Genomic DNA, 15629 nt, shown 5'->3' with positions numbered 1-15629 from the left:
AGGGCGTGCGGCTCCCGCAGATCTCCGAGGGGGAGAGGCGTGGGCTGGCCCTCCAAGTCTCTTCGCCTGGTCCTGGGCTGACCTGTTGCCTTTTGAGTTACAAATCTCAGTTTCACACTGGCTATATACAGATTTTTTTTTTCGTGCGGGGTTGAATCATGCTGCCGGGGTGGGCGGTGCCCGCGCAGCAGCCAGTGAAGTGCCGGGAAGAGCAGTGTGTGTGTGTGTGTGTCTGTCTGGACGAATGTATGTTTTCAGGCTCGATTGTCTGAGGTTACAAATCACCCCACTCCCACTCTCATCAATAACGTACACACAAGCGGACAGGCGGAGGGATGGGGAGAAAACTCTCTCGCGTAGCTGGCTGCGAGCGTCGACTTTTTTCTTTTTCTTTTCTCCACTCCTTATTCTTTTCCGCCAAAATAATGCTCCCTGCCTGACCCTTTAAACACATGTCTCTGGTATGTGGAGTAGATCTCTCCCGAGTTCTGTTTACTCCTGCCAGCCCCAGCTTAGAATCACTCATGATTCCAGGCTGGATGGCAAATGGCTTAAGTTTGTAGTTGTTGCTTAGCTGTGGGGAATAATTATAGCACTTTATACATCACAGTTGGTTCAAAAAAGAAGTAGAAGGGGAAAAAAGCTAGAGAATTAATATTAGGCTGTTGGGTTTTTTGTTGAAGTTGTTGGTGGAACGTAGATTTGTTGGGAGGGTCAGATCAAGTGTTATTCCCCAGAGATTTCTCTTGGAACTTCAGGATATGTGTGTGTGTGTGTGTGTGTGTGTACTAATGTGGAGTGGGGCAAATAATTTGACTCAGTGGAAGGATGGGACCAGACTGCAGAGTCCGTGCTAGTGCAAATGTCTGCATGGGTTGTAGGGCAACGAATAATCCAGACCCCTGATTTGAACTTTGGCAAAGTTCAGCCATGCGTGGGCCTGGGGTTTTCTTTCAGGTTAAATCTAGCCGTCTAGTGACCTAGGTTTTACAGCACCCTCTCAATCATGGTGCCAGAGTGCCCAGTAATTTCAGATCATATTACTACTACTTTGCTGTTATGCAGCCTTTTTCATCTTCAAAGCACTTTGTAAATGTTAATGAATTAAAGTTCACAGCCTCTCTAGTAGAACAGTGTTATCCACATTTTGTAGATGGGGAAACTGAGGCACAGACAGGCCCTCATAGAGCAATTCAGTGTCAGAGTGAGGGTTAGAAGTCCTGGCTCCCAGGCCTGTGCTTAGTCTTCTATGCTTGGTGCATGTCTGTGAGGCCAAGGAGAGTCTGCAAAGTAAATGTGGGCAGGTTTTCCATGGATATTACAGGTTGGCAGGTTTTCCATGGGGTGGGAGGGCTGGAATGGGGAAGGGGCGTGGCTTCCAGAACCTGCAGCTCCAGAGAAAATACAGGGAAATGAAGTGCTAGCTGCTTTGTGATTCTGCCTGGCTCCTTTCCCTCTCTTAGCATCACGCCTCAGGGGCCACTGACTCATCTGCCCAGGCCTGTGCAACACCAGTGCTGGGGTGGAGTGGAAGTTAAGGGAACCTGGAGTGATATCACTTCCATGTGAATATCATTCTGCATAGCTACCGGGTTCCGATCATGCCCCACTCCAACCACGCTTGTTCCCAGCCTCCCTGGGGTTGGGTAGAGCAGAGACGCATGCTGTATTCTCTCTGCCTCTTCCTGCAGCTGGTTCAGAGGTCTTTTCTAACCCCTGTCACCTTTATTTTTTGTCCCTCTGTACTTCACAGCTGAGGGGACCATCAGACCCTTAACACTGGCCTCCGCTGAGGTCACTCACTCTGCAAAACTGATCCAGGGTCTTTCCGAAAGGAGGCCCCTTCCAGATGCCACAGGGGACCTCCCTTGCTTCATACTCCCTCTCGCTTAAATTCTGCCTTATGGAGCAGTGATCTTGCTGCTCAGAGCAGGTCATCTCAGAGCTGCTGATGCTATCCCAGAGTTATCCCTGAGTCCTGGTTTGGTGGGGGATTAGTTCAGATCCAGCCAGGGCTAAATGTCACGTGGAAGGAGCAACTCTCTCCAGCCAGCTAGAATCGTAAGAAACGGGAAAGGCTGGCCATGCACAGAACCAGATTCTCCATTACCCTGCACCTCGTGCAGTCATCACACCCGTACATAGTCCATGTCAAATGCTACCAAATCAAAATGCTTCAGCCTTTGTGCAGAGACAACCTCACTAAAAAGAGCAGCGAAGGGGCAGCAGCCTGGGCAGTGGCAGAGGCTAGTTGCCGGCTGCCTTGTACCTTTCTGTTGCGGCACGTGGACCTTTGCTGCGTTCTCTCTAAGCAATTGCCCACGGAAGGGCAGGGGGTCGTAGAGTCAAATTCTGTGGCTGGCTTTAAATCAGCAAGAACAAGTATGCAGCACTGCAGAGGGATCATTAATCCACCCGCTTCAAGGCACGAGCTGCTCATTGAAGTGGCCAAGATGGGATTTTCCCCTGGCATTGCACAATGGGGAGGAGGTTACCTTTCTCAGCAGCATCAAGGATTGGCCACCTCGGGAGGCAGGCTGCCAGAACTGCTGGTCAGATGCCCTACGTCTACAGCATTGTGTTGGGGAGGGAAAAGGTCAAAGCATGGCATATTTTCTTCCTCTCGGAACATAATTCTGTAGTGTCCCTTCAAGGATTGCAAAGGCTGGGGGAAGAGGGATACTCAGCTAATATAAATTGTCATAGCTTTGCTACTGTAGTCAATGAAGATATGACACTTTACGTCAGCTGAGGATCTGTCCCTTTCTAAGCACTAATGAATTTAGCTTCAGCATCCCTGGAAGGCAGGGAAGTATCATTAACCCCATTTTAAAGCTGGGGAAACTGAGGCCCAGCGAGAGGAAGTGGCTTGCCTAAATTCATGCTAGGAGGGGGGGAAGTTCTGTAGCAGAGCCAGGAACAGAAGGTAACAACCCGTCCTGTGCTGTAATCAACAGACAATCCTTCTTCCCCTTTTCACATTTTCCCTGGTGCGCTTATGATTGTCAGCCTAAGGTCAAAACAAAACGGAATGGCTGGCAGATACGAAGCCATAACAGCAGCACATGCCCAAGGGGAAAGGGAGAAGCCATGCCGGAAAAACCAAGTACAGTATGTTTTCTGTCCAGTGATAAAAGGTCATAGGTGCCTGAGCTTAGCCTGAGCACCCAAGAAACGAAACATGTCTCTTTGGCGAGGCCAAAATGTTTCTTCTAGATCTGCCCTCCATGGAGAGGGACATTGTAATGCTGGCTTTTGCAACAGGCTTTGGTGCCGCTACAGTGTTTGGTGGGCAGGGATAAAGCAATTCTTTACAGACACAATAAATGGTAACCTTGCACTTGACCTTCTCTGTCTGATTATGTTCCCTTGTTGAAACGACTCGGGTTAGTTGTCTGGGTGCTGGCATTGTTCTGGATCAAGCGGCTTCCAATGGTATTTTGCTCTGTAGTGGTATTTTAAAATTATGTGTACATTAAAGAGGGAAAAAGAAACAATCTTCTTTAATCTCATTCCATAATCCCTGAACCGCAGATGACCCTTCAAGAGAATCTTGCTTCTCTCCTTTGTTTGGGCTAATTACACTCTGCTATATAAATTATGGCTCCAATTTGCAACAAGACATTGAATTCATTAGTGGCATTGAGGAAAGTGCTTCTTAAAGATCCCATGGCTAGAGCTACACGAGAATGGGGTTTCCATCCCGGCTCGGCAACAGATTTACTGTGGGGCCTCGGGCAAATAATTTAATCTCACTATCGGCCTCAGTTTCCCCACCAGTAAAATGGCATTGATAGCTCCCTACTCCACCGGGATGTAATCCACTAACACTCAGGAGCTGCTCTGATACAACTGGTGATGAGTGCCATAGAAAAACCTACAGATAAACATGGGAGACCAGGCAGCAGAAGCGGGTGGGGTGGGGGAGACCCTTGAGTGTAGGAATTTGCTCTGTGATTAAAAAGAGCCCCAACCCACTGACCTTCAGGGTGTAATATAAGAACCATCTATTTACTTAGGCATTTGCCTAAGCAGGGGGATGATTACAGAGAATACAGAGGTAGCTTTATTCTGGACAGGGAATTTTGTAGGCTGACCTTTGTCAATAGTGTTTTGCACAAGAAATAGCAAGAGGGGCACATTTTACGTGTCACACAATAGAAAACGACAACTGTGCATTATTGCCGTGTACTTGTTGAACACACGATTAGAATCTGGCTTAGAGGACCAGGTCTTTATTTAGTGTAAATTGGTGTGGCTACTCTGAAGTCAGTGGAGCTGCCTCGGTTTACATCACCAAAGGATCTGGCACACAATCCAAATGTAAGCCCAGCAAAGCCAGGGAACCAAGATATAAGGGCAAAGCTCCACTCTTTACTTGTGCCCAGGGACTTCAGCATGTCTCTTATGTTGTTCTGAGATGTCTTCAGCACTCAGGCACAGTAGGGTGTATTAAGGCAGTGTCGCCTAATGGATAGAGCACTAGGAGACCTGGCTTGTATCCCTGTTTCTGCCATTAGCTGTTGGGTGACATTGGGCAAGTCACTACCCTGCTCATTGCCTCAGTTTCCCCATCTGTAAAAAGGGAATAACGATACTGACTTTCTTTATAAAGTACTTTGAGACCTACTGATGAAAAGTGCTGAATAAGAGCTAGGGATAAGGCTGAGGGAAACTGGGGTTATTTAGTCTGGAGAAGAGAAGAGTGAGGGGGGATTTGATAGCAGCCTTCAACTACCTGAAGGGGGGTTCCAAAGAGGATGGAGCTCGGCTGTTCTCAGGGGTGGCAGAACAAGAAGCAATGGTCTCAAGTTGCAGTGGGGGAGGTTTAGGTTGGATATTAGGAAAAACTATTTCACTAGGAGGGTGGTGAAGCACTGGAATGGGTTATTTAGGGTGGTGGAATCTCCACCCTTAGAGCTTTTTAAGGCCCGGCTTGACAAAGCCTTGGCTGGGATGATTTAGTTGGGGTTGGTCCTGCTTTGAGCAGGGGGTTGGGCTAGATACCTCCTGAGGTCTCTTCCTGCCCTAATATGCTATGATTCTATGACTAAGGGAAACGGCCAGATCCTCAGCTAGTATAAACTGGTGCAGCTCCATCAACTTCAATGGAGCTACGCCCATTTAAATCAACTGGCCCTTTATTCAGAGCGATGCCACTTTAGTGGGTTTGCCTCATGGCTGTATTCCCCGCCGTTCACGCTTTCTATGTAGTTGGAATGAGAGAGTTGCTTGTAGACCATGGTCTTATCCATGGAGTTGGGGAGAGATATGTACAGACTAGTGGGTCTGAGCCCAGAGCTGGACATCAGGCACTGCTGTGTTCTAATCCCAGCTCTGAGGCTAGCTTCCTCTGTTCCCCTGGGGCCAGTTGCTTCAAAGCTCCATGCCTCAGTTTCCCCATCTGTCAAACAAAGATAATGTTTCTTGCTCCAGCCTATGGTCGCTCGCGGGGAAGTTGCTGAGGATTAATTCGTTAATATTCACAAAAGTCTTTGAAGATGAAAACCCCCGAAGAAATGCCAAGAATTACTGAGCTATATTCTCCTACCCAAGCAATCTTTTCATGTCACACTTCCATTTCTGCAAAATGGGGAGAGAGGGTTTCAAATCTTTCAAAGACCAACGCCTCCAAATCTGATTCCCTTGGATGTTTGGTCTTGATTCATAGATTCATAGATTCTAGGACTGGAAGGGACCTCGAGAGGTCATCGAGTCCAGTCCCCCTCCTCAAGTCAGACTCCCCCTGACTACTCACCCTGGTTTCTTCAAATAGAGCCTCTGTAGGGAATGCAAGATACTAATGATACCACCTTATAAATACTTAGTTCCACTACTTGGTCTTTTATCCCAGTGCAGCTGCTTTTCCTGACTGCGGTTTTCCCTCTCCAGCCAAGCCCATGGCTGCACCGGGCCCTACTGTAGCATCAACTGCACAGCTAATTAATACCCCATTTACCTCATCTTCCAGATTATTAACAACAAGGGGGTTAAATGACAAAACCGCCTCATGCCCAGTCCTGCAGCAAACCAACTCCCCACCCCGACTTGACACTTTGCCATTTGTTTACTATCCTCCTGCCAGATTTCAGCACATGTGGCAGTGCTTATATCCCAGGCAATTTGAATTAATTATTTGGGTAAGATTTCACAAGGCGCTGTGTCAAATGCTTAATTAAAGTTCCGATCTATTACGCTGCCTGCATCCCACGCCGTAAGCTCAGTCTGTAATTCGATCAGAAAAGCTATTGAGTTTGTCTGGCACAGGTTTGCTCTCTATGAACCCAGCTGTTTATTGCTCAGGGTCCCATTAACCCCTCGGTGCCTGCAGAGCTCTTCTCGGACTATACTCTGCATACATACACTTCTGTCGGCTCATTACATCTCCTTGCCTCAGTTCGCTCTAGAAGGACCTGATCTAAAGCCCCCCCCGAAGTCAGTGGGAGTCTTTCCATTGATTTCAATAGATGTTGAATTAGACCCAGATTTTCAAAGCCACCTAGATAGAAAATCTGGCCCTATATTAAGCCACCTGATCCATGCGTGTTCAATCCCATGGCAATAGATCCTGCAACATACCCAAGACTCTAACTGAATCCAGATGCGGCCCCACTCTAGCTGTTTTCCTGATCCTGACCCCTCTCTCCACTGAAGGTGGCCTGAAAGCTATTCCAGCCCAGAGACATCTTTAGTGCCACAGAGCCAGGGCCGGCTCCAGGCACCAGCTTAACAAGCAGGTGCTTGGGGCGGCCAAGGGAGAGGGGCGGCACCTGCAGCAATTTGGGGGCGGCAGGTCCCTCACTCCCTCTAGGAGCGAAGGACCTGCCACTGAACTGCCGCTGCCGATCGCGGCTTTTTGTTGTTGTTGTTGTTGCTTGGGATGGCAGAAATGCTGGAGCCGGCCCTGCACAGAGCCGCTTGTGTTTTGTCTCTGCAAGCTTCATCCAACTGAATATTCTTTCCTGGTTCTTTCCTTCTCCGTTTCCAGGACATCACCTCCTTAATCCTCAGAGCTTTGCGTCAGCCCCATCCGAAGCCACATCAGCCTCCTTATTGCTCCTGGTGGTTCTCTTTTTCCTGGCATTATGGCCTCTTGCTCCTCAGTTATGCTGGGCAAAGTCCAGAGAACCTGACTCGGTTTCTTACTCAGACTAAGTTTGCTCCAGCCTTCTTCTGTTCTTGGGGGTGCTTCTTCCCCTTGCTTTCTTCACCCAGGTTCTGGGTTCCCATGTGAGCTCAAAGTTTCCCAGTATTCCTTGCATCCTTCTGGGTATCTTTCTAATCCTGGTGTGCCATCCTGTTCTCTTCATCTGGTTCAATGGTTCTCTATCCATTCACCAGTCAATATCACTATGAGCTGGTGGGCTAGCTCACTAGCCCTGGAAGGAGTAAGTTTCCCATCTGTAGAATGGGAATAATAATCCTCCTTTTGTCTGTTTTGCCCATTTAGAATGTAATCTCTTTGGGATAGGGATTGTCTCTTACGATGTGTCTGTACAGTGCCTAGCTCAGTGGGGCTAGGATCTTGCTTGGGACCTCTAGGTGCTACCATAATACAGATAGTAACAGGTCAGAAATCAGCCAGTACCCCTTGCCTACATTGTCTCCCTGCCATTCCAACAGGAACATTGCTCATCTTCTGCATCTGGCTTGGCAGGCAGAGTGGTCTATGAGCGCTTGCACAAGGCTAAGAGCCTCTGACTTTCTTTGTTCTAATCCAGCTCTGCAACTTACTCTGTGACAAGTCACTTGGGCCTAGATCTTCAACGATATTTAGGTGCCTAACTCCCAAGGACTTCAATGTATTTCTTCGCACAAGGCACAGTCAACCTGTGGAACTCCTTGCCAGAGGATATTGAGAAGACCAAGACTTTAACAGGGTTCAAAAAGGAATTAGAGAAGTTCGTGGAGGATAGGTCCATCAATGGCGATTAGCCAGGATGGGCAGGGATGGTATCCCTAGCGTCTGTTTGCCAGAAGCTGGGAATGGGCTACAGGGGATGGATCACTTGGTGATTCCCTGTTCTGTTCATTCCCTCCGGGGCACCTGGCACTGGCCACTGTTGGAAGACACAGGATACTGGGCTGGATGGACCGCTGGTCTGACCCAGTATGGCCGTTCTTATGTTCAGTGGGAGTTAGGCACCTAAATACCGCAGACGGTCAGGGCCTTGACCCCTATGCGTCTGAAGAATGTTGACATAATTCTTGGTTACCTACCTTTCAAGAGCATTGGGAGGATTGCTGCAATTAGTTGGTGTTAGTATGCTTTGAAGATACAAAGCAAAATGTGTGATCTTGAGATCCTTTACTGTGTGTCCCAGTAAAGACTTCTTGGGTAAAATCTAGCCGTACTGTATTCAATGGCAAACCTCTCATGATTTCAATAGGGCCAGGATTTGACTTCTGACCTCTAGTGAGGTCCTTTTCTTTCGTTACAACACGTTCAACAGCCCAGACTCTGACATGGAGGAGCAAATTAAGCCTTGGCATAAGCAGGTGTAATGAAGTCAATGTACACGTGCTCACTTGGAGATTTTTAAAACACGTTCGTCAATACTGAAGCACATTAAAGTTTATGGCCCCAACTGCCTGAAAAGAAAGGCATAAGAAACATGACCGGGGCTGTGAAGTAGAGCTATGGAAAGCAGAGAAATATAGACAGCACCTTGGAGATGGGAAAGTTGTACAGAAGTCGGTAGAGTCACGTTGTTACTACTGAAGAGAAGCAGCTAGTCATTGATGTAGCTGGTTTCCCATCTGAGTGAAGGACCAGATGCCTCTTGTCTATGGCGTTCACTGGGCTCTGTATTTGATTTCTCCAGGCTGTGGATGCACATAGATTTATAGCTGCCTTAATTGGTTCCCTATGAAATGATCGAGTTACGCACATAATTGTCTGATCATTAGGATGGGGGCTGGGGCACAAGTGCCAGGCTATGAAAGAAAAGGGGAAGGCTGGATGGCAAGATTTTAGTTGTCGCTGAAGAGGTTATGTTTCTAATGACCCAGAGTCTCTGCCCAAGTCACTTGCCTGGGTCTAACTGAAGCCAGGTGGACACAGCGTAGTGGGAAGACAATCTGGGGCACAGGAAGAGTCCTGAATGAGCACATCCAGAGGCATCCAAGATTGCTCTGGGCCATGGGGAAAACAGCACCGTGTCCAAAGTCCCTTCCAAGACATGCAAGTCAAAGGAATCATGTTGCCATCAATGTCCTATTCTAATGGGTGCAAGATGTTTTGATCTGTTTGGTCCAAGAATTTTAATTCAGGAGCAGTGCACAAAAAATATTTGCACAAAAGGATATTGCACAAATACAGACGGTGCAGTCATATCGCCCAAGTAACATGGTGCACAAAGATATGTGTCCAAAACGTCACGGAAATATTGCATTGCAACACCCCCCCGTTGATTACACTTCTGTTATGTGGCACTGTGTCTGCTCCTCCGGAGCAAACTCAACCCAGGTGCCTTTAATAGAGTTGCCCCCTTTTATACATCAAGACTCAGTTTCACCCGTGACGTCAAACAGGACAGAAGAACCATTGGCACTGGGAACCCACACAGCCTACTTGTGTGTTGACTCATAACTTTGTCTACACTACATTCCTGCGTGAGTTGCGTAGCAAACTGTGTCATGCATGATGGATCTGGGCCACGTAATTTCACAAAACCCCGGGTGTTCCTTGCCATAAGTTATTGCGGGCATGAGTCTGACTGGGGGATGAATAAGCAGGAAAAGGGACAGAGGCTGTAACAACAGGTAACAGTAGCAGTTAGTGGCACAGAGGATCAATTCAAGAGGGAGCTGTGCCGACGTACACCAGCTGCAGAGCTTGGTTAGAGCTAGGAAAGTGACTATGAACAAGGATGTGGGGCCGGAGGATCCTGCTGAGCGCTGCATGCTCAGGTGTGCCTCTGTGGGCGATCTTCCCCTTTCCGGGGAAAAGTGGGTGCTGCCTCCTCCGCGCCCTCCTCTTCCCTCCCCATCCTGTGAGGAGGGCACGCTACTGGATGTGGGATCTGCATGTGGGGATAGAGGTGGCAGGGAGTGCAGTTGAAGAGGGAACTGGGTTGCTTAATGCATTGTCCTGCCCATCCTGCAATCATCCTTGCAGGGAATCTGCTCCAAAGTGAGCAATACTCAGAGCCTGTTAGCCTGGTGGGACCTTCCAGAGAGCTGGGGGCAGAGACGTGTGAGGAGCAGAGGTTCCTCAAAGCCGGTGTACAAGAAGAGGATGTCTGTGCGGATAGTCCTTTCATCTGGCAGATCACCCAAGGTCTGTTGGTTCCGGGGGGCCAAAAGCTGTGCACTTTCTGCCAGGAATAGGAGAGAAATTCTACCATCCACCCTCCCCCCGTTCACCCCAATGGAACGATGGGGTACTAACTCCTCACGGTGACTCTCATACAGTGTACCAACCCAACCCTCCCGTCTTCTGGCAAGAGGGGACAATCTGGCCCATCCCAGGGCTCTGTGTCTAGTCTCTCTCAATGATGGATCCCAGTTGCTCAATATGCGACTCCAGATTCTGCCTTGCAAGCGCCACCGAAAAGGTCTGAAGAGCCAGCTGCTTTCATCCTGCCCCTTGCACGTCATCACCTGTGACAAAGAGCCTGCGACCGGATGTCAGCTGAGGGTGTAATGGAGGAGGATGAATGGGGCCGAATGGAATCCAGCCCGCTCTTGCAGAGCCATCCTGTCAATGCCGCACTAACCAGAGAAATGAAAGCAAGGCAAGCAGCTATTACTCACAGCTTGACACGTGGTGGGGAGCAGAGACATTGAGTAAGAAAGTGCTATTTATACTGTCAGCTTTTCCCACTGAAGACCCAATCCCGCTCCCACTGAATCACAGGGAAGAGAAGCAAGCTGCAAAATGGCATCTGAGGCCTTGATGCCGCAAGGCACTGAGAACACTCTGCTCCCATTGGCTTCGGGGGGTTTTGAGGGTAGTCAGCACCTGGCGGAAGGCGCACAGCATCTTACAGGATTGGGCCCTTCGTTAGAAGTTGGATCAGTACCCTCCTGGCAGGTCTGATGGGACCATAATTTACATAGTTCAGTACCAGAAAGAGAGGAATTGTTCAGAGAACCGCAATGACAAAAGTTACATTGGCTCAGCAAGCTGCTAGCCAGGAGGGGGGGATCTAACTGTGCCAGGCTTACAACCTACTCAGAAATCAGGGGTCTAGGTTCTTGGTAGCTTGAAGGCTCCACTTCTGACTGGTTTCAGTGAAATGCGAGTCCTGTGCTGCTGCATGGCATGGCACATTCTTAGATTCGCCCCGTCTTCCTCAGCAGCGGGGCAGAATGACTTTCAGAGAAGAATCTCGATGGCTTGCCTAGTACAGGCTTCCAGATAATATAAAAACAAAACATGTTTTTCACATTAAATTTCCCTTGAAAAACAATGGTTTAAATTAAGGGTAAAAAGGAGAGGGGGGAAAAAAGAAAGAAAAGAGAAGAAAACTTTAACGAAACTCCAAAAAGTTTAATGAAACTCCAAACTTTTTAAAAAATAAGTTCTAGAGGTTTCATGAACCCTAAAAGGCAGGTGGGTTCTCCCACCATGAGCTGCTCCAATAGATCAACCCCTCCAGCAAGGACTGGGAATATCAGCAGGGCAAAGAGATGAATGAATGATTGATTATTATTGGCCCTCCAGGAGTTCTTAGAAGCCCCGCCCCTGGATTGGGGCCCTGTTGGGCTGGGCACTATATACCAAAAGCCAGTCCCTGCCCCAAAGAGCGTATCATCTAAAGAGGACAGACAAACAGTGGGAAAGTAAAGAGACTTGCTCAAGGTCACACAAGCAGGTCAGTGGCAGGGATGGGAACAGAATCCACACCTTCTGTCCCAAGAATTTATCTGGACCCCATCACCGCAGTATCTGAGCACCTCCCAATCTTTAATGGGTTTATCCGCACCCTGCCGTGGGGAACGGCAGTGCCATTATCCCTGTTGTGCAGATCACACTCCTCAGACACAGAGTAGGTCTACATTACAGCAGGGCCGCCCGGGGGTGGGGGTGGGGGGGCAAGTGGGGCAATTTGCCCCAGGCCCTGCGAGCCCTGGCCGAGAATCCCTTCCCTGGTTACTCACCCGGCGGCGGTCCGGGTCTTCGGCGGCACTTCGGCAGTGGGCCCTTCAGTCGCTCCGGGTCTTCGGCAGCATTTCGGCGGGCAGGTCCTTCAGTGCTGCGGAAGACGCGGAGCGAGTGAAGGACCCGCCGCCGCCGCTGCAGACTCGGAGCGCCGCCCGGTGAGTACAAGCGCCGCAGTGGGTGGCGCCTTTTTTTATGTCCGCTCCCCCGCTTTGCCCCAGGCCCCCTGAATCCTCTGGGCGGCCCTGCATTACAGTGGCTAAGCTAGAGGACTGCAGCTGTAGCGTAGACACTTCCTACAGCAATGGAAGGGGATTTTCCATCAGTGTAGATAATCCATCTCTCGGAGTGACAGAAGAATCTTGGTTGTGTCTATAGCAGGAGTTAGGTTTACCTAGCTACGTCACACAGGGTGTGAGACTTTTCTCAGCCCTGAGCAATGTAGGTAGGTAGACCTACGTTTTAGGTACATACCAGACTTCTGTGACTTGCCCAGAATCACACAAGGGTGTGCCAGTTCGGATAGTGGTTTTAGGCGATGTGCACACATGATTTGGTGGAAAGCGGATTGAGACCCTCAAACTCAATTCACGCAGGCCACCAAACAGCCACCCGATAACTTTTGGTCACGGCAGCTGGGGCTGGTTTTGAACCTGTGAGCCAGAGGTGAAAGGCTCTTTGGGTGGAGGTGGGGATAGAAATGTAATTCTTATGATCTGCCTGTACATTCATTCAAAGGGAAACTGATTCAAATCCAACATGACGTGAGTGACTGGTTCAGTGCGGACAGTCCCTGAAGCGTTTGTAACAAACCTATCGGCTTTCATTTGAATGGTCTCCAATTTATGAATTAAAATATGCAATTCTAGATCATCTGGGGTGGGGGAAAGCCAGGAGCCCAGCTACTCTATTTATTCTCACTTGCCCAGAAACACAACACAGAGCTAGGCTTTGGCTCCTTTGAGCTTCTCCTGGCTTCAAGGATCTTTCTAAGGCAGAATCTGGGGTTGGTTCTGTGCCTTGCAGGAGAGAATTGCATCTGCCATTCTGGAACTAACCAGCTCTGGGTCTGCACGGCAGAGTTTGGATCTGAATGGTGGGGCAGTCTGGGAGAGTTTGAAACTGGGATTTCAACTCTGGATATCACTTAAAACAAAGACCCTTGTTCTGGGGCGGGGACATCGTTCTCGAACTAGCTCTCCCCTGGACATGTATGGTTTTGTGAAACAGGATTTAGGGTGACGGAGGTGGTATGCAACAGCTCAGCTTTAACCCCAGACTTGCTGATGACCTCTCAGCTTTTATGAATAGGAAATATACAGCGCTTGGGAGCCCCCGGCTTCCACAACGTGATGTGGATCTGGGGTGTGCAGGGGGAGGAACTGTGAAGGGAACACGTCTGTGCAAGGCGACATCTACGTGGAATAACATCTGAGAGTCTGGGATTTATATAAACACTGCAGAGCTCATGTCAGCAAATCCAGGAGTCGGATGGATTTCCCCACAGCTTTGTTACTTCCCGCAGGGCATGTCTGGATAGAGAAGGCCCCAGCTACAGGTTCCTCTGCCTGCTAACCACCTTTGAGCAATGTAAACTAGACCCCACGCAGCTGGCACAGTGCTGGCAAGCTGGACTTCCCCCAGCACAAAATGGGAGCAAGTGTGTGCCATGAACACACGTCACACACGCATGCTGGAGAGCCTCAGAGTCTGAGCCGCCTCTCACCCCTCGCCAACAGCCTGGCAGAGTGGCATTGTCTGAATGAAGTAACGTCTCGGGACGTGATCTCATGGTTAACGCCCACAGGCCCTTGGATGGAATGCAAGCGGCAGGGTCATGTGAATGGAACAAGAGGTGCCCTGACTCAATTCCTCTGGGCTTCCTGGGCATGTGCATCTCATGTGCATGAGCCAGACAGAATCACTTGCTTGGGGCTGGGTATGATCTGTAGGCTGCTTCCTGCAGGGAGCTGAACAGAGAAGATTCTACTGCTTTGCAGTGGTGCTAGATTAAACTTCCCCTTTTCCTGCAGGTGTGGACAGTTTAAAGGTCTAAGCATTGGCCTTGCTACATTTACTCTCCCTGTAATCACAGGGACAGAATCCCAAGTGAGGTCTCCAACCCTTCATCTTAAAGGAGATATATTCAGCCACTGCAGTTTACTCCATGTGCCTCTCAGATGTGTCCTTTCAGGCCTGTCTCTTCCTTGTGGACATTTAAGTGTTTGTGATATTTTCCACTGCCCTTAGCCAAAATTCTCCCTCTTTCCTTGCTGCCTTCCCTGAATGGTTATGGCTGCATTCCAGCAATTGCTAGAAAAGCATTTTGGGAATGGAAGGTGCTGTATACGGATAACTTAGTGCTGAGCAACTAATTCACAGAGGATAACTGATTCAAAACATTTTGCCTCCTGGTCAATCTTCTGCAAACAGACTGCAGTTTTCTCATATTTGCTATTCAAGAGCATTAGCAGAAAATGTTCATGGCTGGCAGCTCACTTGCAAATATTCAAAACGGAGTCCGTTTTGATTGGACGCATGTTCCACCTGAGAATTTTCTGCCCCCACTGAAAGAGGATAACTCTTAGAATTGGCTTCCCAGTACAAATATGCATCACTCTGAATTTGATAACGGCTTTCCGTCAATGACCATTGACGTTTGCTTAAAATGTGAGGTTTCTGCCAATGCTCCTGCTGGTGAACCTGTGTGCTAGAAATCATGCAGAACAGGGGCATGCACTCAGCAAAGCAGGCTCATTTAAACCATCGGATGTTTGCAGCAAATCTTTCCTGCAGTATTCGCCCAGCTCCCACTATTATCTCCTTAAATGGCTGGATTTACTCACAGGGGATAATATTCACCCAAGTGAAGACAGCGCATGTGACAATCTCTGCTTGACTTATGTCCCACAAGAGGGAAGAGCTGGGCATCTGTAGTATCAACTGGTACAATCTCTTCCTTTGTCTCCAGGAGGCCTTCTAAAGATCAACCGCTTTGGAATGTCCCTCACCACATCTGTTATCCAGGATGTGGCCTCTGGTGGGACAGACTGTGCAAAGTGGCTGCCAATACACTCTACTATCCCAGTGCAGAAATGCAAGACTCAGCCTCTACTAACTACCCATCTATCTCTACCCATCTGTCCACAGGCATTTAGATGCCAACTGCTGGGACTGAAACTTTCCCAGGTTTGTAAATCTGTCCACAAGCGTGTAGTTTCCTCTCTGGATCGGTCAGATTGCCTCTAAAGGGTCTTTCTTTCCATTGTCCACTCATCTTCTCTCACCTAAGATGAGAAACAGCAGCACTGAAGAATAGAGTTGCTCTTGCGCATTGGTCCATTGACCTCCAGCACCAACAATAGCGAATACTTGATGCTTCCGAGGACAGTGCAAACCTCTCCAGCTGTGCACTTTGTTTGTACATCTAGTACAATGGGGCCCTGCTCCATGACTGGGGCTCCCACGCTCTACTGCAATACAAATAAAACAAACCACAATAATGACAGGGAAATTATTT

This window comes from Emys orbicularis, chromosome 24, assembly GCF_028017835.1.
Source record: "Emys orbicularis isolate rEmyOrb1 chromosome 24, rEmyOrb1.hap1, whole genome shotgun sequence".
In the NCBI taxonomy this organism is placed as follows: Eukaryota; Metazoa; Chordata; order Testudines; family Emydidae; genus Emys; species Emys orbicularis.
This window is presented reverse-complemented; position numbering follows the sequence as displayed.